The sequence below is a fragment of the Talpa occidentalis genome, unplaced genomic scaffold, assembly GCF_014898055.3.
Source record: "Talpa occidentalis isolate TD23 unplaced genomic scaffold, MPIMG_talOcc4v2.1 talOcc4.12, whole genome shotgun sequence".
Classification (NCBI taxonomy): domain Eukaryota; kingdom Metazoa; phylum Chordata; class Mammalia; order Eulipotyphla; family Talpidae; genus Talpa; species Talpa occidentalis.
The window spans coordinates 30103028-30129763 of NW_023601212.1; the positions used below are offsets into that span (position 1 = coordinate 30103028).

General features: G+C 41.7%; 1 protein-coding gene across 8 annotated transcripts in view; it reads left to right on the forward strand.

The window, feature by feature from the left end:
* Positions 1–26736, forward strand: part of NTM (neurotrimin) — a 430040-nt gene that overhangs the window by 239157 nt on the left and 164147 nt on the right. The window lies entirely within an intron of this gene.

Consider the following 26736-nt stretch of genomic DNA (forward strand, 5'->3'; position numbering starts at 1 on the left):
CTCCACGAAGCAGAACTGGTCCTCAGGCACCAGACAACACTCAGCCATGGTGGCCAAATCTTAACCAAGGAGTGAAAAGCTCAGAATTACACTCGGTCTCAGTCAAGTCACTCACTGTGCCTCAGCATCTCCTTCTGTAAATTGGGGTCAGTATTGTGAGTTGTTGGGTGACAAGTGAATTTTACATGCGTGATGAAAGCACTTAAAGAGGGTCTGGCACTTGAAAGTGCCCTGAAGCGCTAGCTGCTTTTATTTTTCAAAATACCGTTGCTTTTAAAGCATCTTCTACAACAGACCTTGTTTAATTATCTCAGAAGCTTATATCCTGGAGGGAGGGCTGGAGAATGACTTGTCCATTGCTCTTTCATTCCCAAAGTGATTCCCTGTTCCCTTCACCCAGCTCAATGGCAGGTCCAGTGCAATAAATCCTCCTTCAGGGGTTCCTTCACCCCTCCTGTCAGCTGACCCAAGAGAAGTGGAGTGTCCTCGGATGGTTGCTAAGAGAAATGAAGGCTGAAAGGGGGCTCAGTGAGGAAGCACTCAAACAGGCTGGGGAGTGAAAGGAAAGCTCACTCACTGTAAGAAGGCAGGAGAAAACACAACTTGGACACAGATGCCCACTGTGAAGAGGGAGGTGGGGAGCAATAATGAGAAGCAGACCCCACAAGAGTGAGGAGAATACCAGCACTCTCTCTGGTCAGAGATTACAGCAGCAGGACATCTGAAATACTCATGCCGTCGCGAAACTTGGTCATGCTAAAATTTATGCACACATATATATATTTTTTTCTTTTTCTTCTTTTCAAGAGGAAATTTTTGATGGCTTTTTCTTGGATTGGTTCTATAAATAAGATTTTTTAAACTGGTGAGTGCAAATGATATTTTTTAAAGAAATAGAATTGTGCAGAAAATCTTGGAGTATTACAAATAGCAGAGCAGGTATGGTTACATGCAATTTTTGTTTCAGTGTGTTTATGTTCTAAAATATTTTTGAAAGTAATATTGCATTATAAGTTTCAGGTGTGCATTATGATAAATCAACTAAACTACATTGTCTAAACTACATTAAATGTCTAAACTACATTAAGCTCACCATTTAAAGTCCAATTCTATCTTCCACCATACAGTTGACCTTTTTAAAAAAAAAAAAGATTTATTTATTTATGCACACAAGAGCTATAAGGTCTAGGCCAGAGGTGTGGGGGTGGTGATGAGAGGATTCACCAGAGACAGAGTGGAGAGCAAAACAGGCAGATTGACTGAAATACACTGTGGAGGGGAGCAGTAGGCAAGACAGGAGAGGTCTCCCTGGCCAGGGATTGAAACTTGTGCTGCAGGGGCTGCAGATAGCTTCATAGTATTGAGACTTAACCCCTTGCATCACCAGGGAGGCCCCTAGAGTTGACTCTTTTACCTGATTTACTCACCCCCTTTCCTCCTGCAAGATTTTTAATGTAAAATATATTTTTCAGGTGGATAGTTGGCCCCCAAAATCTGAGAATCACTACTCTGTGAGGAAGTTTGGCAAATGCTCCAGTGTCATCATTTACAGTTTATACCAGGGGTGCTTCTGAAGATGTTCCCCATGCCCCCATCATATCTCACGCCCCCCACCTCCATACACATACTGTAGCGTGGAGAGCATTGGGCACTGACAGAGACTGATTAAGAACTAGCCACTATTGGGCCTCCCTGGTGGTGCAAGTGGTTAAGCACAGCACTATGAAGCTATCCGCAACCTCTGCATCACAAGTTTGATCTCCGGCCAGCCAGGGAGCTACCCACATGGTGCAGCAGACCTCTCCTGACTAGCCTGCTGCTCCCCTCAGCAATGTATTTCAGTCAATCTGTCTGTTCTGTTCCCCACTCTGTCTCTGGTTAATCTCACCCCCACACCTCTGGCCTGTACCCCAGTTCTTGTATGCATAAGTAAGTAAATCCTTAAAAAAAAAAGAACTAGTCACTATTAAAGATATATGCTTTAGGAAGTAAGACCTTTATGGAACTGGAAAATGGGAAGAATAGTGAAAAATACTGATTCCCCCTTGAAAACACCGACAATGTTTTTGTTATTTTTTTAATCCACCCTTCCTTCCTTCACACAAACAGCTACATACTCCTTCCCTCAGAACTTAGGAAAGCACTTTACAGGAAATGAACTTTGAATAAATACTTATGGAAGCACATGGCTGAATTTCCAGCCCAGAAGTCATAGGTAGACTCCCAGAGAGAAGGTGGAGTACCTGTGGGGGCGGGGGATGGGACGGGCTTGGGGGTGGACGCTCCATCAATCTCTGCTCATGTCCAAGCTAATGGAAAATATCTCATCCCCGGCTAGGTGCATACATCTGTGACTTGGCTGTGTGCCCTCTTAGCATGACACACCACCTCAAGTATTGGAATCTCATCTTGGGCTAATTTTCAAATGCTGATGGCTGTATTGATCTGGAAACAAGCTGGGTTAAAAAAGGCACTGGTCCTGTACACAGACTCAGCCCCAGCTAATCTACTGTCGATATGCCTGGACTGAGCATTATTGACACTTTAATAAATAGAGGAGCATAGTTTTTCAGAGCCAAACTGTCCCCCCTCTTAAAAGCAATCAGACAAACTAAATACAGCCAGACTCCCCAGTTTTTGTATTGGAAAGAGGATGCATCACCATCCAGGATTAGGAAAAAAAAAAGGAGTATGTTTATCTTGGAATCATTTATTGTAGTGAACATACACCCTAATTCCCCTAGCAGAAGATGACTGTCTGGATTTTGTTGAAGTTGCTATTCAACCCTGAGCTGAAAGCTGAGGAATAAAAATCAGGCATAAAAAGTTTTCAAAATGGTATTATGATCATTAAGCACACACGCACACAGACAATAACAGCAACAGGAATAACTCCACTGATATCCTGCCCATGAGTGTGTGTATTTATATATGTGTAGGAAGCTTCTTATGTGAGTAAACCCACAGAGAAGGAAACAATGGCACATCACAGGACCGGGCCCATTGGCTTAAAGGCTGGGATTTTGATGTGTTTCCCCTTACCATCAAATACCCTGCCCACCCCCCACAAGAGTTCCTTGTGCTGGGTTTCCTCTATGGTTGTGATTCAGTACATTTAGTTCTTACTGAGGCCACGATGCCATCTTTGTCTCTGCCTTGAGCCTTTGCCGATGGCCTCATTCATGTTTTCACTCATTCATACAGTTAATGATCATCCAGAAACAACTTCAGTTACTAGTAACCTGGCCAAGCACTTGGCACATCAAAGCTGCCCTTGAAAAGTTAGTTTCCTTTCCTATGGAGATGGGCTTGTAGAACATTTGCCCCATTCCTCCCTAAGAATTTAGTTTCTCTGAAGCACAGCTGCTGTTGGCTGAATCTTCTCTGGATATCCACTTGCCCCAAACTCCTGGAAACACCTGCAGTGTGAGACCTCTTACCCCTATGTTATCTAATTGAACATTTGAATAAAATTCAGAAATGACATATATAAAAAATCAGCCTGGTACATTTATATGGAAACAAGATTTCCCAGTGCTATTCTAGACCAGTCTGTTGGTTAGCACAAGTACAGCAAAGGAAACTTGGCTCCTGTTTACCAGAGATAGAGCCATAAGCATCATCTATAGTCCTTCCACATCTTAGGGTAGTCTTTCACTGGCTGCAAGTCCTTGATTTGTGTTTTGTCTTCTGGGATTTTTAAAAAATCTGCTGATTACATTCCATGTCCTTATAGTGAAGGAAAAAAAAAGTAATCCAGTGGGTCTATATCTTCTTTTCTCACTGCCTATTGCTATGGATTGTATTTAGCCTTTGTGTGTGTGTGTGTGTGTGTGTGTGTGTGTGTGTTTAAGGAGGATAGCTCTGGGACTGCCTAAATTCTCCTCAATCACTCCCATGCTGATGGTGACTATGGACGCTTCCAAAGGTCCCAGCAGTGTAGGTCATGTATCTGAAAGATGAACTTCAGGTCATTCTGGTCAGGGCTGCAGAGGGGAGTCTCTGATGTGGACAGGAAGGAATTGGAGGTGTAACTATTAAGTAGAACCATGGAGAAATCAGCAGAGTAAGGGTGAGTGTCCAATCGCAGACAAATCAGCTATGATGGCTGGGCTTTCAAGGTCAGCCTGCAGGACGAAGGTGAGGATGCATTGTCCAAGGTCAGTGTGTAGGTAGGGAGCAGTCTCAGGACTACAATCAAAGTCCAGAGGATCACGATCAGGTGGGTCAAGTTCCCTGATCAAGCCAGGAACAAGGGACAGCACTGTGGAGGAGAATGGCCTTGGAGCAAGTATGAGAGGGAGGTGAAGAAGAAGACACCAGGGGCTAGAGGCAGGAAGGCGAGAAGACAGTTCACAACTCACCCTGATGACTATTTAGAATTGAATTTAAATTAGCTAAAGCAAATGCTGTTTAAAATTTAATTCCTCAGTCACACCAGACAATTTCCAATAATTCCATAGCGACATAGCTCCCATGTTGGGCATATAGATATGCAATATTCCCACAATTATAGAAACTTCCATTAGTCAGTGCTATAAAATGATTACTATATAGACCAGGCTATGCTCAGCAAGAGTGAAGGTTTCATTGACTCAATGAGCCAGGTACGGTATGGAAAGGAGAATGGAACTTTGGAGAAAAGGATAAAGGTGGTGGATTTTTAAAACAATGGAGGACCAGAGTTCCTCTCTTAATTGGAATAGAAAACTGGACACTAAAGATGCATCTAAAGGAGAGGCAGAACTTGGGAACTGATTAAATGTGGGAATTGGGAAGTAAGCCCATGAGGACACTGAGATTTCTTTTTTTTTTTTTTTTTTTTAAGTTTTACTTATTTATGCATACAAGAGCTAGGGTGCAGGCCAGAGGTGCAGCAGGTAAGAGGATTCACCAGAGACAGAGTAGAGGACAGCACAGGAAGATTTTCTGAAATACACTGCTGAGGGGAGAAGCAGGAGAGACAGGAAAGGTCACCTCTCTGGCTGGTGATCGAACTCGTGCTGCAGTGACTGCAGATAGCTTCATAGTGCTGTGCTTAACCCCCTTGGAAGGCCCAGGACACTGAGATTTCTACCTGAATCCTGGAGGAGGTTAGAACTAATTCATCTCTAGCATCCTTGGTAAGGTTTCATGTGGCAGAAGAGATGGTCAGAAGTTGGACTTGTGGATTTTAAGAGGCTGTGAATACTACATTCAAAATGAGCTTGTAAAAAGGAAGAAACACACCCCATGAGTACGCATATCCATTTAGACAACCAGAACATAATCTCTTAGGTCAGAGTGAGGGAAATCCATCTATGCCTTATTAAAATTTGGGTCTAATGAATTCCATCTCTTTGACCTTAGGGTGTTCTGCTTTATAAGTGTGATTAATAAGTGACTGCTTCTGGAATCTAGCTGCATATTTTACTCTTTTCCCCTTCTTGATCCTTCTGCCAAACCAGTCTACTCAGAATATCTACACTGATGATACCTGGTCTCTGTGGCTCCCTTGCAAGAGGCCACATCTCAGAAATCACAAAGCAAGTAAGATGATCCTGGGGAATGAATTCTTGGCCAGACTAAGGGCTGCACAAAACATCTCAAACACACTGTTGTTGTTGTTGTTGTTGTTGTTTGTTTTGTTTTTGTTTTTTTTAATCTCTGTGTAGTATTACAGCAAAACTGCCCTGGTGGTCCGCAGAACTTTAGAGTGTTCGCTTATCAGAATACTGACTGAAACTCCAAATCTCGGTGGTGAATTTGTGAGCATGTTCTCACTAAGAGACACTGTGCTTACAGACATGAGAAAGTTAATGCAGCTAACAGTAGCCATAATAGAAGCAATAGAAGCATTGGAGGTGAAAGCTCTTTATCAGTTCTGCAGGTCCTACCTAGGTCTCTCTTTTTCCATTGGCACAACTAATCACCTATCCTTTTTGTTGGGTATAAATGAGTTTTCCTATGTCTTCCTAGGCTGAATTAATCTGAAAATCCTGGCTATTGTTTGCTAGTTAATTACCTGCCTTTGGAGTCAACAGTGCTACAGCTCATGTGAAAGAGAGGAAAGGCTAATACCTAAAAAAGAGAGAGAAGCCAGGATATTGCCGTACGTTTCTTGTTTTTGTGGAATTCCAGAGAGAAAGGACCATGGCAGGGAGATACTCAGCACAGGCAGGTGACTTGTAAATAACAGAACCTTGGCAGCACCATCCTTTTATTGTCTTCCTGTTCTGAACCTTCTCTTCTTACTTGCCTGATATGGGTGATTGTGTTGCTTTCTAATCCTGAATAATTAATTGACCTTGTCAAGCCAAATTCATTATTATGATTAAGAGAACAGGAACAATAACTTTTAATTTCTAGACACCCACGCCCCATAGACTCCCCTAGACTGGACAGAACAAAAGATTTGAAACACAACATATAAAAGGGAATAATATGCTCTAATCCTAACATCAAAAGCAAAGATTTCTGTTTCTCCAGCCATATCTCCCAGAACACAACATGCTCTCCTGCCAGTGCAGGATTCCTGTAGAGCTGAGACCTTTGCCCCAACTAATTTCCATTCAAGCTGCATCTCGCTGAGTCTGTGGTGGAGAAAACCATCCAGTTCTGAATCAACAGAAGTCACCTTCTCAGTACATGTGGGTTCGTCAGATTTCAATAGCCCTGTGGGACAGAAGGTCACATTGTCATCCCAAATTGCTGTCCAAATGATCTCTCCTCTCCCTGCTTGTTTCAAGAAATAGTTGAAAGTGCACATTTGGTCTGGTCACTAGACTGTAAATCTGAATTCGACAGGATTTTCAAAAAGTTAGGAAATGAAATTCCACTACAAAATGAGTGTTCCTCAGAGCACCCCAGAGAATGACGAGGAAGTGGGCCATTCTAGCTGAATTTGATTGAAAGAATGTAGACAGCATGCAAATGAAACAGCTGAGTTCTAACTAGTGGGCTTTTACATTTCTTGATGCAGTTTCTGACAAAGGAGGGGCCGGATGTGTTGGTGGGTTTACTCTCATTCAGTAAACCCGCTAGGACATTATCTGCCTGCTAAGCCAGTAGGGCAGACTCCATTAGATTAAAGAAATCTGAAAGAATTGCTATAATAGAAGTCATAATGGTCTCATAATGTTGTTCCCTGCACCTTCTGGTATGACCGGAAGGGTCCTCATGTTTTCTAAACATTTTGGAAAATTTGACATCTGCCTCCCAGTGCTCCCTGTTCAGAACAGTCAATGGCTATAGGCTTTCCTGTCCAAGTTGTTCACACCAAGGATGACATTAAGGGAGCAGAAAGCTCAGGCAATGCCATTGTTTCACAGCAAAGACAGAAGTCAAGCCACATCCTCCATGGAATACGTGAGCACTCCCAATGGGAGGTCTTAAACAACCACCAAATTCTTTTTATTTTTTTTTTGAAGATGTATTTATTTATGCATAGAAGAATTGTGGTGTAAGACCAGAGGTATGGGAGGTGAGAGGATTCACCAGAGACAGAGTGGGGAGTAAAACAGGTGGATCTACTGAAATACACTTCTGAGGGGAGCAGCAGGTGAGACAGCAGAGTCTCCTGCGCCATATGTGGGTTAGCTCCCTGGCTAGGGAGGGGAATGAACTTAGGCAGTCATGGTGATTGTGCTGAGAATTAACCCCTATGCCATCAGGGAGGCCCCAAGCACCAAATTCTTATCCTTAAGGTGGTTTCCCCAGGGAGTCTGAGCTGCTTCAGATTTCAATACCGTAAGTGACTTTGACTCCTATTGGCCTTATATATTCCAGCAGCCTCCAAGTGAGACAGGTTGTCACTTGATTTGGGGAAAAGGACTGATATCAGACCTTAGATCAGCAGCACAGCCCCATGGTTTCCTCCAGACACCCAGACCCACATCTACAGCTCCCTGTAGTTCCTATAAGCTGATCTTGAAACAAACATTCTGAACAAAGGATTGCATGAGGACTTACCTGGCTAATCCTAGAACATGTCCAAAAATGTCCCTCACCATACAGGTTTCAGTAGGTTGTGCTCATGAAGTATCTATAAAGTGACAGCAAAGACAGCACCGTTGACCCAAACAGGCCATGACTGTAGCAAGAGCACTCTTAGATACTCAAAAGACTCACAGAGTTCTGATAATTCTTTATTCTTGTTAAAATGGAAACTAGCTTCTTAGGGCCTGGGGAACATTAAGGTCTAAGTCTTTCAGTCTATCTGTTGTCGGATTGCACATTGTCACTTGGTATTTTTCAGTTCTACTGGGCAGTATCCCGAAGTCAGGCACTGGGGCCACGAGCACTCAGAGTGCCCACCCTGTCTAGAAGAGACTGCTGGCTTAGCAAGTAGTTCTCTACATCTAAATTCTATGAATACATGGAAAGGGAATAATTGAAGATATTTTCAAGACTAGGGAAAATTGCTAGATCCTCACCAGCCTTTTCAGGGTAAGAAGGATTTTTCAGGGGATCCAGAAAAGAAGGCATCCCAGGCAGGAGCTAGGGCATGTGCACAGTGTGGAAATCTGAAAATGACAACATGGAGGACATGGGGGGATGCTGATGTGGTCACAGGACAAGGTCCTTGGGTTAGTCACTAGACATTGGCCTGAAAGATAGGCCACTGCTAGGTTGTGGGTAACCTGTGTCCTGACAGAGCAGCACAATGAGAAGCAGTAGGCAGTGGAGCCATGAAGAATTTCCTCCAAATTATACAGTACATCACATCTCTTCCTCAAAGTTCCATTGGCTAGTTTTGGCATAGGGCACATATACAGAAGGCTCTCTAGGAAATAGAAAATAACAAGCATTAGGCTCAATAAGCCTCGGGAGAAAGGGAGACACATTGGAGGGAAAGAATTTGTCTAAATCCAACTGGTGCAATAGGTTAAGATACAAAGGTAAAAATTCACCCAAGACTCTTCTACCACCAGGTCAATTTTTAAAGCACTAAAATATATGTTTTATAATTGCAACCTCAACAAGGATTTTTTTCCCACAGTACACTTAAGGTGCATTTCTGTGTACTTTAGCTAATCTAGTGTGTGGTGCTGAGACTTTGGGCTCTGCTACTGTGATGATTGTATTGGATTTTGCCTAGTACTCATCTTTTCCTGCTCCCTGAGTGCCCCTATGGGTCACAGACTGGGAGACTCTAAGCTTCACAGTCTCCAGGTTAATTTAGGCTTGAAGGTGTCACCACTTAAGAGTCTGCCTTAAGACTGATATTCGCGTTGAACATTGCCTGGTAAGTTAGTGTCTGACATGGGTATGAAAACTAATTGGTTTCTGCTGGAGTTGAGCTCAGTGGTGAAAAGCTCCTGGAGTTGTGAGTGAACAACATTTTTCTTTCCTGAGATCTTCATTTCATGTTATTTGAGAAAGAATTTATTGATTTAAAATTAGGACAATTTAATTTGGTGGCATGTTTTCTTTATGTCTCAATTATATATTCATGTCTTTGTGGTAAACTCAGCTGGTGGGGGGATTAAGAATTCAAAATAGAGGATTTTCACTTGGCAAATAGTGCTTTCTACTGTGATTAATTGGGAGTCTGCACAAAGAACCCGGAGTTGGCTCCGCTGGGGATTGAATAGCTTAGTAGAAAGAAGTAAATTTCAGGATTTAGGAGTCCTGGATTCCAGTCTGAATCTTGACAATAACTACCTGGAAAAATGACCCACTTCTTTAATCTATTTTGAATTACACTTATGTATAGAAATGCTTTGATGTATTACATAATCTAATTTGGAGAAATGTATCCAATAGATGCAAGGAAGCCACATCCCACTTCCTATTAACACCCTTCATTGTGGTCGTTATTTATTAGCAGTAAAGGTTTCCAGGCTCATATTTGCTTTTGTCTCTTTTAAACAGAGTCAGTCATCTGTATTAGGGCTGCATGCATGTTCTGATACTCATGTGGGTCCCCAATTCCAAGAATTGCATCCTTTTGTCCCATCCTAATTGCCCATCTTCAAATCTGGTGTTCCTCTCTCTGACCTTGGATTTAGGGATGCTCCTCATTTCTCTTCCCGCTACACCCTTTGTGTTCACCATTGTGTGTGGACACATCTTCTGGTGGATATACCCTGCCCTGGGCTTGGACGTCAGAGAGAGGCATTTGTGCTAATGCTGCCCCTCATTCCAAGTACCCAAGGTAGCCAAACCCTTTCTTCCTACCTCAAAAAAGATCAGAAAATTAGTTTTCTTTTTTACCCTTCACTCATGCATAAACTTCCATGTGCCAACCACTGAAATGCAAGATGGAATGAATACAAAGGTGAATGAAACTGGTTTGCAACATGAGAATATGTGATGGGGTGCAATAGCAATTAAAGTTGAAAAGGAGAGCTCTGTGACAGAACACTTACTGAAATTTCTAGGACTAAGATGGGGGTGTCGCTCCAAGCCTGGGAGCAGAGCTGGAATACCCAGGAAGGCTAAATAAACGGAAGTCTTTTGAATGGGAACATCTTACTTTTTAGCTCTGGACTATTAAAATGAAAATAAAATGGCTTGTCTGCCCACACCCACTCTGCTCTCTGTCACCCACTCTTTCTTCACTCACAGCCAGAGTGATCCTTTCAAAACTGAATTTGGTGGCACCTCAAGGACTTCTGCTTTCCTTAAGAGAGTGATTTCTGATCAAGGCTGCACAGTCCTGCGTAAACACTCCATTCCTGGTTCATGTCAGGCTCTTGCCTCACCACTGTCTTTTTATTTTACTGCTCTTGTTCTGTCAGGCTAAGGGCCTTTCTACATTCTTGCCCCTCTACCTTGCATTCTCTTCCTGTTTACACTCAGTTAAAGTATTTATCCTTCAAACATTACGGGAAGGCCACCCCCTTAGGGTTGCTGTCTCAAACTAACTCATCCTTAGTTCACCCTCTCCCTGCACTTCCCCCGTGACTTAGAACCCAGTGCTTTGTGTTTCTTGCCACAGTTACAGTTTGACATTTATGTGATTAGTTGGTAGATCTGTTTCCCCAATAGATGAGGACCCTCCTGAGGGCGGAACTCTGCTTTTACATTCTGTCCCCAGGGACTCAAGGACTAGTTGCTGGATAACAAGTGGACCTGTGAAGCTTCTGCTTTTCAAAAAAAAAAATCACTAAGCAAAATGACTCATCATGTTGGGATTGGCTGTGGAGAGCTGAATAAAACCATCCAAAGATATTCTGTCCTAATTCTTGGATTTGTGAGTGACTTTATAAGACAGTGTATTTGCAGATGTGTAAATTGGAAATATGAGATGGGGAGATTACCTTGGATTAACCAGGTGGTCCTGAACATAGTCTAACAGGAGAGAGGTCGGGGCAGAGGTGATGATATAAACATATAAGAGGAGAAAGTAGAGTGAAGAAGGAACAGTCGGAGAACCAAATTTGCTAGTCTTGAACACCAGAAAGAGTGACCACAAGCCACAATGGAATATTACTCAGCAATCAAAAAGATAAACTCATGCCATTAGCAGCAAAATGGATGGAGCTGGAAGGTATCAAGCTCAGTGAAATAAGCCAGAAAGAAAAAAAGAAATATACCATATGGTTTCACTTATAGGAGGAATGTAGAGGATCCAAATAAGGGATTAAGAAAAATAAAGTTATTAAAGTGAAAATCAAAATCAACAAGCAACTATAAATATTTATTTATGTATGCATACAAGAACTGGGGTACAGGCCAGAGGTGTGGGGGATGAGAGAATTCACCAGAGACAGAGTGGAGAGTAGAGCAGGCAGACTGACTGAAATACACTGCTGAGGGGAGCAGTGGGCAAGTCAGGAGAGGTCTGCTGCACCATGTGGGTAGCTCCCTGGATGGCCAGGAATCGAACTGGTGCTGCAGTGGCTGTGGATAGCTTCATAGGCTGCGTCTCAAGCCCTTGTGCCACCAGGGAAGCCCAACAAGCAACTATAAACCAGAGACATTCTGTAGCAGGAGACAAGGGAATAGCATCAAAATGGGTGGGAAGACCCTCCTGTGCATCTAGCCTGTACCCCAGTTCTTGTATAAATAAAAAAAAATGGGGGGAAGAGCACAAGGGACTAAGGTGATAGTACATGGGTGAATTGGTGGTGGGAATTTCATGGGAACTAAACCTGAGATGAGAAAGCATACATTGTAAAAAAAAAAAAAATGAAATAACAATGTAAAATATATAAAAAATAAATAAAACTATTAAAATATAAAAAAATCAAATTTGAGATTTGCATTGGAACAGTCCTCACAGAGTGAAATCTGTCATATTGCTTCCAGATTCAAATCCTCACTTTGAGTATCTAATAAAAAAAAAAGTTACCACAAGCAAGGAACTTCACAGCCACTAGAAACAAGAAGAGACCAGAAACGTTTCTCCCCTAAAGCATCCAGAGGGAACACAGCCCTGCTGTTAACTTGGTTTTAGCTTAATGAAAATGATTTTGGACTTTCTGTTCTTAGAGCTATGAAATAATTTGTGTTTGTTTTAAGATACCAAATCTATGGCAATTTGTTATAGCAGCCTCAGGAAACTAATGTACTGGCTTTTGATATTTTGAATTCCTGATGGCTGAAAGTCACAAAAAGTTGTATTCCAATTTTGCAAGAAATTTAGATTCATTCACTGTGAGAGTTGAATTAAAAGTCAACTTGAGGGTGAATGTTTCTAACTGTTTCTTTTTTAAAGGAAATACTTTGAGGATCCACTCCTGTCATATGGCTATAATAAAGTTATCAGTTCCTTATCCTTAGGGTAACTACAGGAGATGATGAAATAATCCAAATGCCAATACAAGACCATACTCTTTTTGTTGAAAATAAATGTTCCTGGGTCTCTAAGGGAGGAGAGCAGAGAAAGGGAGCAGCCAAATATGATTCTAATGGAAGGAGTCTTATAACATTACCTAGCATTAGGCCATGAGATTTGCCTTGGGAATCTGGGAATGGGATGGAATATAAAATTGCTAAGTGTTTTCTTGTCAATGAAGAGGGGACTCCTATCTAGATTTCATCTTTACTTATCACCTCATAAGGTCTCAAACACAAAAGGTAAAAACTAGATTTCTTGAATCCTAGTCCTTTACTCTGACTATCTCTTCACCTTGACCCTAAACATACTCCCTAGTCTTCCCATTCCTGGTATGGCAACTCATTTCTTCTATTAACTCATGTCAAAAAAAATCAATGTCCATCTTAACTCTTCTTTCTCCCACGTTCTTCCCCAGTCTTGACATAGACTTTTAGATGTGCTGAAGTTGGAGATTTATCCAGAACCCAAACTTACCTCTGTATATCCAGACTTTGCCCTATCCAAAGTCTCCATCATCTACTTCTGGAGTATTCTACAGTTGCCTAGCTAAATCATCTTCCACTTTCCTCTTGTGCTCCCTCTCAAATGACTTTCATACACTCATCAGAATTATTTCTTTACAGACTTCACATTCCTCTGACCCATACTCCCAGTCAGGGCAGAACCCAAAAGTCCTTCCCATGGCCTGAAATGGAGAATATTACCAACTCTTGGCGTCTCTCTAGCCTCCCCTCCAAACACACCCTCTTTCTTTCCCTGCTTGCTACTCCTTGATGCTCTTGGAATATACCAATGCCCCCTCCCCCATCTTGTGGCCTTATTGCTCCCTCTGCTGGTCCCCCATAGCTAGTCTGGACAGAGAAAGAATCAGATTTTTGCCAACCCAAGAAGCTCAAATTTCATCATGGAGGGGATGGAAAGTCATAAGAAGGTTTCGAAGAAGGAGATTATTTGAGTGAGGTTTTACAAAGACCGTTGGCATCAGAATGAAGGATAGATGGGGGATAGATTTATCAGGAATACCTGAGAAATAAGAAATGGTTTATACCATGTTATTCTTTGTTCTTGTTCTGCAGAGAACCCTCTCTTCTTGAGTGGTTAGAAATCAAGATTTCAAAGCCCTGATTGAGGCAGAAGTTAGGTGTACACAGTAAATGTGGGTTGGGCCCAACCTTCCCAGATGGTCCTGTTCTAAAAAGACATGGGTTCCTCTCACTATACGGTTTGTTAAGGTTGAAGGAAAATGTAATTTAATGTTTGCACCACTGTAAAAGTTTCAGTTTATACATTTACAAATATAATAAAATGTCTAGCTAGATATCTTTCAGTTGGGAGTTCTGAGAATATGGCTTTTCAATTATTGTAATGCAACTTGATTACCAAGAGGAAAGAAGATTTACCCTGGGCCATGAACAAAGGGTAAAGCTTCACATAAGACAGGATAGGCTAAAATCAAACACCATTCAAATAGGAGGAGATATTTGGAAATAGGAAGGACAGCAACAGGCTTGTGAATATCAGAACATGAGATACCCAAAACAACCAATCAGACCATTCATTCTTGATTTCTGGCTAACAATCTCATGAGGAACATTCTAGGGAAAAAGGAGAAGGTAGAGGAGAAAAGAAAAGAAAAGAAGATGCTGACCATTCTCCAGACCAAATGAACCAAAATTGTGAAGGTGAGGGTGGGGAACATTATGTAGGTAGTTTTAGGGCCCAGATCTAAGGGCCACAGACAATCAAAAGTCCATTTAAAAACATTTCTTGGAACCTGTATTATGTTCCCTCTTGTTAGCATGGATTGTATAAATCAGGTGAACAGTCTTGTGCTGTGCTTCTAATTACAGTGTGACTTTCATTTTCTTGAGCTTGTTGCTATGTTGTGCAAATGAAAAATAAGGAACAGAAACACAAAGGAAAACCATTCATTTAAGAGGGTCAGTGCGGCCTTACTCCATAGTCCCCTACTTTGCTGTCAAATAGTTTCTAAAGAGTCATTTGGTGTTTGTTCTTCATTGCAATGTGCTGAGACATCCACAGCCCTCTCTCCCCTCTCTCCAGGCAGAGCTCCTTCAGTCTGGTTTGTACTCAATACAGGCATATCCAGGCCTCTTCTGGAGCTCAGAGGGTTGCTTCTTCTACAGCCAGGATTCAGGGGGCCAGGGCTCAACACAGAAAAATGACAGTGGCACCAAGCACTATTACCCCTACTTAGATGGGAGCAACAGTTTTGCTACTTGTTCTCTCGACTTTACTCTCTGCTCTCCTGGTGGAGAGATCTTAATTCCAGAAGGAGGAATGCTTCCACCAGGAGAAGCAACCAAGTTTCTATTGAATTGGAAATTAAGACTGCCTTTGGCCATTTTGGGATCCTCCTGACTGTGCCCCAAATCAACAAAGAAGGGGGTTACTGTGTTGACTGGAGAGATCGATCTTGGCCATCAAGGGGACATCAACTGCTACTCCACAATAGAGGAATAGTACCTGTGGATCAAAGGAGAACTATCAGTCTCCATCCAGCCAGGACTTCAAATGGTTGCAGTGAAGGTTTGGGTCACCCTATTGAAAACAGAACCACAACCAACAGAGGTGCTTGCTGAGACACAGAATAGTCTATGGAAGAAGATAGCGATAAATCCCAACACCACATGACCAGTTACAGAAATGAGGACTGCAATTGTCAAACATATTTGAATATGATCTCTTCTTTTATTATGAATATATTTTTGTGTACATAGTAAGCCATTTTTGTGGTTTTCTTTCCTCTTATTCTCTTATCATGTAACATGAGATATGGTATTGACTTTATATCAGTACTTAAGTTTTGTTAACTCTTCATGATACTATTTAAGTCCTGAGAGTATTGGAACAAGAGCAAACATCACTCAAGGACTTTCTCCCTCTCTTCCAGAGATGGGATTAGTGCATTTTCAGTTGTATACTATCTCTTGCTAGATGGAATTCTGACCTTATTGCCTTTATTTGAAAATCAAATATTGCCTTTATTTGAAAATCAAATATGGCTTAAGGAACTGGGTATGGTTGCCAAGTTGACAAGGGTTGTATTTGTGATCGATAATTTTCACTAAATTTAAAGATTCCCAGATAACTGGGAAAACCTTGTTTCTTAGTGTGTCTGTGTTGTGTGTTTACAAAATAGATTGGCATCGGGATTGGTAGTCTGTAGAAAAAAATCACCTCAGTAATGCATGTGGACATCATCTCATCAGTGGAAATCTTCGAGAGAACAAAAAGTCAGAGGAAGGGTAAATTTACTCTCTTTGTTGGAGCTGGGGTAGCCAGATGATTTTGGTGTTCCTGGTTCTAGATCCTTCAGACTCAAGCTGGGACTTACAACAGGAGCACTAGACATTGGTGCTTTCTTGGTTGTCATGTCTTTGGACAAGGATGGAATTAAACTATTTGTTTTTCTGGATCTTCAGTTTACAGTAAACACATCTTAGAACACCTTGGCTTCCATGATTACATGAAACAATTCTAACAACCTCCCTTTTCTCTTCCCCCCTTTTCACCTCCCCTCCCCTCCGCCATCTCTTTCACATGATTATACACACACACACACACACACACACACACACACACTCAAGCATATTAATTGTTCTGATTCTCTGGAGAATTCTCATACAAATAAAAAGTGAGTTTTCATGCTACAAACTTCCTTAGATTTACAAGAATTTTTAGCCTTGGCTAATGACCCTAGGAAATGTAAGAAGGGCAGCCTATAGCACTTAGAACAGCAGGAGGCTGGTTGGCCTGATCATGGAGAGTAAGCTAGAGTAGGACCCTTACCATCCCTCGCTTCAAACGCATAGAAATTCCTGCCTCACTTTTCATTCCACGGCCTGGTTGAAGAAAGAAGCATTTATATCACAAACACTTTCCTCTTTCATTCATTTTGCTATCCAAATATTCACTGCTATGAACCTTGCATCAACCAGACTCTAGAGGTAGAACACAAAGAACAGACATTCACCTCCCAAAGAAATAATATTCTAGTGATTGGCAAGAGAAGGAAATGGTTCTTGGTGATAGAGGAAGAGAGTTGGGTAAGTACCAGAGGCTGTGGTGGTGCCTGGAACTCCCGGGGATTTCCTAAGTTTTATTTCACCTGAGGGTAGACTATGATGAGCTGGGCGAATAGAAACGGTGAAATGCTCTGGACAGGTAACAGCATATGCAAACACTAGAAGATGAATAGGAACATGGCACATTCAGAGATCAGAAGGGCATCCCATGGGCAGGGCTTCAGATGAGCAGAAAGGCTGAATGAGAGGTGTCAGCTCGGCTACAGAGGTTGGCATTTTTCTTAAGGGCAAAGGGACAAATGAGAGACAAGCAGAGCTCTCACTGGGTTTCAGTTTGGAGAAAAAAAAAAATTCTAGGAAAAAAAACAAAGACATATAGGCCCTCCATCTTTGTCTTCGTTATCCAGTCCAGTCCTCACCCTTGCTGGCCCAGAGCAGCCCTGGGTTAAGAGGAGGCAATGCCAACATTAAGGTCTGCATCTGTATTTTATCCTCCACCAAGGTTTAGATTGTTGATTGATAGGTTTAGATCTCCGAGGTGGCTCCTGTGGGTACCTGTTCCAGAGATCAGTAGCGCTAGTGTGGGGGTGGATGGACCATCTGTCCTGTGGAAGGTAAGTCTCTCCCTCTGTCATCTTCCTTCTGTTCCTCCAAGATTCTTCTCATTTGGGGTTATCAGCAACTCCTTTTTTTAAAAAAAATAAAGATTTTTTTAATTCATTTTTGCAAAGAAGAACTGGGGTGTAGGCCAGAGGAGTGGGGGGTGAGTGGATTTAACAGAGAGAGTGGAGAACAGAACAGGCGCATCGACTGAAATACACTGCTGAGGGGAGCAGCTGGCGAGACAGGAGAGGTCTGCTGTGCCATACATGGGTTAGCTCCTGGCCAGGGATTGAACTCAGGCAGTAGGGTGATAGTGCTGAGAATTAACCACTAGGAAGGTCCACAAGCAACTCCTTTTTTATTGTCACACGTACTTTATTGCCACATGTACACAACTCCTTTTTTATTGCCACATGTACTTTCTGTTGTCTTATGCCTATCCAAGTTCTTCATCTCCTTTTCCTTTCTCTTTAATCTTGTTCTACTTACTCTTCCCATTATTCTCTCATCTGATATATCCTTTTCTCCTTTGTTGTAACTTCATTCTTCACTTTGCCTTCTATTCTCAGTACTCTGCCCTCTCTTGTTCAGATGATGCCCTTTGTTCCAATATTTGAGGAATCTCCTTTACCCCAGATCATTTTCTTTCTGTCCTCTTCCTCCCTTCTCTTTTTGTGATCCTCTTATCCTCTGTCATCTCTCACCATTCTCTCTCCAGTTAACAGGTCCTTACTCCCTAGTCTGCTGCACCCCCCACCCCCCCCCCCCACCTCCCACCCTGCAGCCTCTGCCATCACCCCTGACCTGGCCCTCAGGACCAATTCTCTATACGCCCTCCATGGTTCTTCCTCCAGCACTAAGAGCTCACATTGTCTTGATGGAGAGGATAGGAAAATCAAAAGCACTTTTTTGTTATCTATTTATTGTCTCACTTAATAAGTGCATCTTGAAATGAAGTTGCAGTTTCACTCACAATGTTTTATTCCCCTGGGTAATCTGTATCCAATCCTGGTTCAAATTCTTTCCCTGTGCTGCAAAGGGAGGGAGACAGATATGTAAGATTTGTTTGTTGAGATTCAAACACATTGTGTCTGTGTACTTGTCCCTGATGGAATGTGTGCCCTGGGTTTGTGGGTTTGTGTAGAGCAGCCTCAGGAGCATGAAGATACTCCCTATGGTTGGTGGGTGTGATGGACTTATAATGTGTGTCCAGAGCAAATGCGAAGGCCATTGAAGGGATGAAGACCTCAACCCTGGGCCTGGGGACTGGGGGATAATATGTGGGAGAGGGTCCAATGCAAAAGGCCTCACTCCACTGAAGTCTCTACTCAGCCATTGTAAGAGAATGAGGAGCCATGAAGTAATGATCATCACCAACTTCACGGTCATGTCAATGACCACCTAACACCCCTTGTGTAGGCCTGGCCATCGGCAAGAGCACCGGGTACAGGGGTTTCCTGGAGTGGTGCAGTAACCACAGGGTAACAATGTGGCCTGAGTCCCTGGGGTTTTCTCCAGCCCTAACTGTGCCCTGAGGCCTCTTCTGTTCCAGGCTAGGCCATCCCGGTCTGACACAATGATTTTCTGTGTGCCTGTAATTATTCTGATCACAGAAGACTGAAAACATAATATCTCATCTTATAGTTACCCTTAGAAGCAGCTAAAAGAACACAGTAGCAGGAAGGCTTTCATCCTGCAATGATAATATATAAGCTTTAAATTGTTGAAACTTCACTGCACAACAGCCAGAAACTGAATGAAGCACTTTATGTGTGATCTCAGTTAATGCTCAAAACAACCTTACGCAACTAATGCTATTAATACCCTTCCTTTGAAGAGGGAGAAACTGAAAGTTGTTAACATGGGAAGGTCACACGTTTGTTAGTGGCAGAGCCAAAGTCTGAGCTCAGGCAGTCTGACTCCTTGTAGCCCACCTTCAGTCACTGCAATCTCCTTTATGGCAAAGGGTTAAGTGATTGTGATTCCAAGGAGTGACTCTCAAAAAAGAATGGGCTTTGTGAGCATGGTCCATGGACTTAAACCATGTCAGAGCTAAAAGCCAACTTTTGGTCCAAAGATTCTTAACTCTGTTGCACAATTATGTGGGGGTATTGTTAAGTAATAGCAATGGTGTGGTCTTCCTGCCAGAGTTCCTACTTCAAATTATTGGGGTTGAGTGCATATGATGATTGTTTTTAACTCCCTGGGTGATTATATTTTTTCACCCATATTAAGAACAGCGGTTGTAATACTACACATGGGAAAACATGAAGCTTAAGAAGTTAACTGATTTGTCCAAGGTCACCCCACTTGTTGAAGAAAGTTGTGAGGACCAGCCCCACTTCTACTGGCTTCTACCCGGCCTCTACTATGCCCTAGATTAAAGGCAAATCTTTCCTTATGTGATTGAGAGAGCACAGGGAAACATGATGGGTGAGAATTTAGACTCAAAATAGGTGGGTTAAAATAGTAGCTGCGCAATTTTGTGTTTTATTTCTCTTTGTTATGGGTTTGTCTCACCTGCAAAATGAGCCTAATAATAACTTGTCTGGAGGCTCCATTGTAACATGAGATTGTGAAATAGATAAAACCATATAAAGACTTCAGATTCCTACCCAGAATCTGATAATTTATTTACTCTGTGGAAAGGGTCATTCATTGAATATCAGTCTTGCCAGACATTCTCGTGGTGGTCATCAATACTGTCAACTTTTTTTTTTTTCTAAAGATTTATTTATTTATGCATATAAGAACTGGGGGGTAAGCCGGAGGTGTGGGGGCTGAGAGGATTTAACATAGAGAGTGGGGAACAGAACAGGCACATCTACTGAAATACACTGCTGAGTGGAGCAGTGGGTGAGACAGGAGAGGTCTGCTGTGCCATGTGGGTATCTCCTTAGCCTGGTCGGCTAGGGATCAAACTCATCCTGCAGTGGATGGTGATTGCTTGATAGTGCTGTTTTTAACCCCTGTGCCACCAGGGAGGACCAATTTTATATTTTTTTCTAATTAGTACATTAGTAGAGGATGTTTACTAGACTATAAACTCATTGAAGATGGTTTGTTCTTAAAATGTACTTTGAGCAAATTGGTATCAGCTATGGACCCTTACTGTTCAATGACTGTATGTCTGACCATGGGCTTGTATTGGTGGGGTGGGGGTTCCAGCATGCAAGTTTATTCTTGCTATATTGCCCTGGTAGCATATAATCACAAATGGAGGTACTGTCTACCTCCCTTGGTTCTTCTTAGTCTCATGACCAGGGTAGAAATAAAAGCATTTTACTACTGATGATGAGAGTAGAATTACAACTTACCCTATAGAGTAACTAGGACTTCCTAAGTGCTGTTTCTTGCAGAGAAAAGTCCCCCCCTCCCACCAGGGGGAGAGCTTCCTTATTTTCTCAGCAGTGTTAATATCATTGCAATCCTTATGAGATCATTGCTTCTAGAAGCCATCATTTAAAAAAAAAAAAAAAAGTCCAATATCCAATACAGAAATCATGGTAGAGTGAAGATTTAGTGCTCTACAGTGACAACACCTGGAGGGGTAGGGCCTATCCTTCCCCCCCCACACACACACACAAATACTGAGGGCCTCCCCGGTGGCGCAGAGGTTGAGCGCTGGGTTGTGAAGCTGCCCGCAGCCTCTGCAGCACCAGTTTGATCCCCGGCTGCTCCCCGGCCACCGCAGGAGGGTCCCACATGGCGCGCAGACCTCTCCTGCTGCCCGCTGCTCCCCTCAGCAGTGTACTTCGGTCCTTCTGCCTGCTCTGCTCCCGCTCTGGCTCTGGTGGATTCTCTCACCCTCCCGCGCTTCTGACTGTACCCAGTGCTTGTGTAAATAAATAAATAAACCTAAAAAAAAAAATACTGAGAAGGTTTTGAATCAATGGTAAGTCAATTATTAAAAAAAAACTATTAAAATTACAATGAATTATTATTGTTACTAGAACCTACATGTAAATGAACATTTTGAACATATGTAACAAAATTAATGATTTTGCTGCAATGAAGTCAAGAAGAATTACATCTCATGAAATAATCTTATTTATTTATTTATTTATTTTTATTTTTTACATCCTTATTCATTTTTAAACAATTTTTGCTTTCCCTCTGACTCCAGGTATAGTCCCCATTGAATTTCCTTTACCAGTGCACCCGTGCACCATCACCACACTGAGGAAATTTTTTTTAAAAATATCTTGACTCTTCACTGATATAATAATGTTTACATTTACCTCACTAGGCCTCTCCTAGATGACTATTGTATTCTCAGTTTCCTCTGACCTACTGGTTTCCACATCTTGCCCTTCTGTTTTCCCCCCTGGGCAACAGATACCCAGTGCCTCCCCAAAGCCCACGACTTCAATGATTGGTTTCACGAATGACATCCACGTCCTACTTTCTACACTTGCCAAACTTTATCTGTAAGAGTTCATCAAATTCTCCTCTTGAAGGTACCATCATCTGTTCAATATTTTAAAAATCATTTTATCCCATCACCCATGAAACCCCAAATCCTTTGCTTCTTTATTAGTAACCTTGAAGAAAGACACAATGTTCACATTATCCACAATACAAGCTAGAAGTCATCTTTGATTCTTTCTCTCCCTTAGCCTCCCGACCCAGTCAGTTGCTTCATCTGAATGATATCCCTATTCCTGTCTCTCCATCACCATTACTTGGGGTCAGCCATGCCTCTCATGGTACCCAACTGATTGCCTTATACACAGTCTCTATACTCACCGGGCAATACAATGGTAATAAGAACAGCAAACATTGTGATAATAAAAACAAACATTTATCGGGTTCTTACTAGGAGAGTACCAGTCTTAGTACTTAAAGAATCACATTTAAATTGCACAACCATGGATAGAATATGCCATATTTAAACTTTATAAACAAGGAAACCAAAGCTAAGAAGGGTAAAACTCTTGCTAGAGAACATACAGATTCCAAGTAGAAGGTGGGTCTGACCCCTATCTGCTACTGACATAATGTCCAGAGGTGGATCTGCCCCCTCCTGGGAGGCTGAGCTTTTGCTCTGCTATTTCAAACATCATCCTCTTCCTAAGTGCTGTTTCTTGCAGAGAAAAGTTTCTTTTTTTTTTTTCCCAAGGGGAGAGCTTCCCCATTTTCTCAGCAGTGTTGATTTCATTGCATTTTCATAATATTTCATGCTTTAATTTATTTAGTGCTATTGTACAGTGCCCTGAGCATCTTGGGAGAAGTGAGGATTTTATAAATAAAATTATTATTACAGCTGCTCTGATAGCAGCCCCTGAGCTATTTAGTAGATATATCAATTACTCTCAGTGTTGAAAATTTTCACCTAATGCCCTTTTGGCCCAAGTTTTCCTTGTCTTTTGCTGATCTGTGTGGCGTGTTGCAGTACTGACACGGTCTCTGGCTTATCCCTGTCAGAATTGAGCAGCGGGCACCTCAGCCAAAGTTCCACATAATGTATATTGGAGGACATGACCTCTTTTCTTTAACCTTTTTTGAGTCACTGAGGTTCCAGATCCCATTTGGTAGACTTGTAATACCATTTTTTGCAAGGAGTCAACTCTCCTTGTCCTCCTCAAGCTAAGTAAGACCTTATTAGCTTTTAGTCTGCAGCAGAAATCTCTTCCATGAAGCCTAGAGCTGGGTAGATCACAACACTTAGCAGGCACCTGGGATTTCAGAACTCTAAACTTTTAAGACTCTAATCTTTGATATTTTAAATTTTAACATTTTTACGGGCAAAATTTTTGGCAAAATACTGAATGGAGTCACACCCAAACAAAGGGGTTAGCTTGATTGTGTTATTGACCATCATTTCTAGCACCTGGTTTGTTTTCTGGAAACTTCCTGCTACCTCACAATTGAATAGCACTTTACTAGGCAAGAGATGTGAGAAAACCAATGTCTTTTTTTTGTATACAATGCCAGTGACATATTGAGGAATTCACAGGATAAACAAGATGGAATTTCTCCCTGGACAACTCCCAAATCATGCTATTGGGCTTAATCCTTCTTCACCCAACTTCACACATAGCATGCTCCTTTTTTTGGGGGGGGACACATTTTATTCAATCATTGAGTCAGTAAAAATTAACTAAACACTTAGAATGTACTGATTTTATGACTGGCATGCTCACTGAAGAGCCAGCCCTTACTACTGCTGGAGACTGGATCCTTCATTTGTGCATATGTCTTGACTGCCCGCCCCCCTCAAGCATATACTAGATTCATGAATGCATTAAATATTTTTTAAGTATACTAATTAACCGGAAGCAGCACACTTTGCTGTTTCCATTCTGTTGTGTGTTTTTTCTCCAGAAAACAAATGGAAGTAGCCAATCTGTCCATTACAAATGAGTTCATTCCTATTCAAGCTGTGTCTGTCACATACCTTGCCTGAGGCTCCTTATATTATGAGCAACATATTGGCTTTAGTTGTCTGTACTTCTTCCTGCTACACTGGGAGCCCTAGGTGAATAGAAGACAATAATTCGAAAGGATTTATTGTATTATACATGGTGGCCATGCATGGTTTCAGTAACAAGAAACATAATGAGCTTGTTAAAGGTGACTATGGCTAACCCTCTCTCTTGGCCAGGTAGTGTTGGATATCTAGCGACTTTATCTCCTTCTAGTCGAAGAAGAATATGAAATGAAGTATCACACAGATGTCTAGAAATAAATAGACTGGATGAAGGCTGTTTTGCCCCCAAAGGGAAGAATAACTTCCAATAATGAATAACTTAGCAGAAATCAAATTGCTATAAAGAATGTGGCAAAGAGAGCTTTCTAATTCAATTCAGCTTTCCTACCGCTCAGACTTGCTTTGTAACCCACTTTGCAATCAGAGAGAACCCAAGAAATGTTGCACTCCCAAACCAGTACTTTCAAGACATTCCATATATTAGTCAGTGACAGTTTGTTTCCCTACTAAGCACAAGTCACTGTTCACAATGCTGCTTGTGCTGAGTAGGTATGTTCCAGCCACAGTCCTTCATTTCATGGTGATTTAGGTCAGAACAACTCATCACTGTCACTTCTCTGGAATATATCTAAATAGGACTACCCCGAGGCCCTTCCTCCCCCTCCCATTTCTCCAAACAGAGTGTGAACTTTGGAGGCCCCATGCATGGGTCAAAACAATCCTGGATTGCTGATTGAAGGCTGGCTTGGTCCATTTGTCCCCACTCTATTGAGAATCTCATATCACTCTCATTGTAATTCTGTGTTAGTCCTTTACTAAAAATGGCCAGCTAGTCCAGAGATAACAGAATAGGAATCAATGGAACCTGTGATTGTCTGCATGCCAGATTCTCTTGTCAGCCTGGTCTCCAATCCATTCTGCCAACTCAACCTCCTCTGGGACTGAGACATTTGAAAACAGTGCAGCAGCCTCATCTCCCAGGCAGTGTTTTTCTCCATCATTTGCTTTATTAAATATTGATTTTCTGTTGCATTATTAAACCTTAAGTCCAGAGCATAAATTCTGGGCTGATACTTTAATCTGGCTCTCCTCATTTTTTTTTTTTTTTTGGCTTTGAGAACTGATTTTCAGGCTAGCTCTCCTGGGGAATCTTTAAGGCAACTCAAGGCCTGGGAGAAACCTGCCTGCAGGAAGGGGAGGAGCTGAGAGCTGAGAAATAACCTGCCTTGCCAGTACAATACAAAAAAGACTATGCTTGTGTAAAGCCAATCTTCCCTTTTCACTTGTTGCATACACAGAAGAATCCCCATTGGGATTCAAGTGGCTGTAACAGAAAGGTCTTTTGGATTTACCCATCAAACCACTGAGTCAGCCAATGGTATGCTGAATTGATTTTAGATTCATAAAGCATGGAGCTCATCAGGCAATGTCTAATCCAGTATCCACATACCCTCTTTTTTTGGTCTCTATTATTCCTAGGATTTGAGTCATCGGTTCTAAACATACCAGCCTTTGGCTTTTCACTTAATTTGGATCTCTGATTCATTCTTATTACCTCTTCCTATTTCTTCTCAATAGGGGCCATTGGTTAAGTGGTCAACTATCTCAATCCATCCGATACTTTATAAAACTCTTCCTGAGAATAAAGGCATCTCCAATAAGCCATGTTAGCCAGAGTGATGTCCAGGCTTCATTCACCACCCTCTTGAAGCTTCCCAGATTGGCACTGCTATTGGCCTGACCCTAAAGATAAGAAACAGAAGGGATCGTCATGCCTTTGTCTTCAACAATGACAGATAGAAAAAATGAAGTTAAATAGTTTTGGAATTTTCTGGTAAGACTGAAGCATGTTGGATATTTATGAAAAGCTGTGACCACATCTTTCTCTCTTCATATTGTCTTTTCTTTGTACCCTGTTAGGTCCTGCATCTCCAGAAATCCAGTGTTAGGAAATCTGTCCCGAAACTGAAAGAATCTTTGGTAAAAAGCCAGGGGTTATGAGAAAAGCCACAAATGCCTCAGTCTGGGATAGAGGGGGAACACCTCTAACATATACTCTACAAAATGTGAACTGTCACATGCTATGGGGCAAGAGCTGACTGAGTCTGTGTGACATATCAGATGTGACCATAAAAATAAATTCTTGGAAAATACTTCCTAGGAAATTTTTGAAGGTCAAGGTGATAGAGGCTGTCTGTTCCATTTTCACCAATATTCCTCATATTATGAAAATACTTAAGCCTACAGGGAATAAGAGGTATGTTCTTGAAGGCTGTGAAACTCCCAGGTCCTGTGTCTTCATTCAATTTCTTTTCCCTGAATTTCTTCTTAAGACATAGGTAGTGCCTACCACTCATGTGAACACTATTAGTAATAACTATCTACTCAAGTAGCTTCCACTTACTTTAAGAATAGCTCTAGCTTTATATGTATATAAAATGTGTCTCCCTGTGATATCTCTTTCTTTGTTTCTGCCAGCCCCATACTGAATAAAGTGAATCTTGCATAGTCATAAAATGTGCTTGGTTTTAAATAAGAGAATTTTGAATCTTACTACCTGTGTAAATCATAAGTCACAGGTCAAAATGTATGGTTATTAACAGTGGTGTGTTTTCATCTGATATTTAATCTTTCTGAGCTTTGGCTTTCTCACTTATAGCAACTTGAAAATAACCACTTATCCATTTATTATGAAGGGGAATTGGAAGTAGCTGAAATTATTGTCAGAGGCATCCAGTGTTCTTACAAAAATTCAATTTCACAAATATTTGTTAAACACCTACTGTGTGCCAGACATTATACTAGGTCTAGGGTAATGAGTCATAATTGCCCCTGATCTCACAGTGGGAATCACCATATTTGAAAATGCATATTATGTTTCT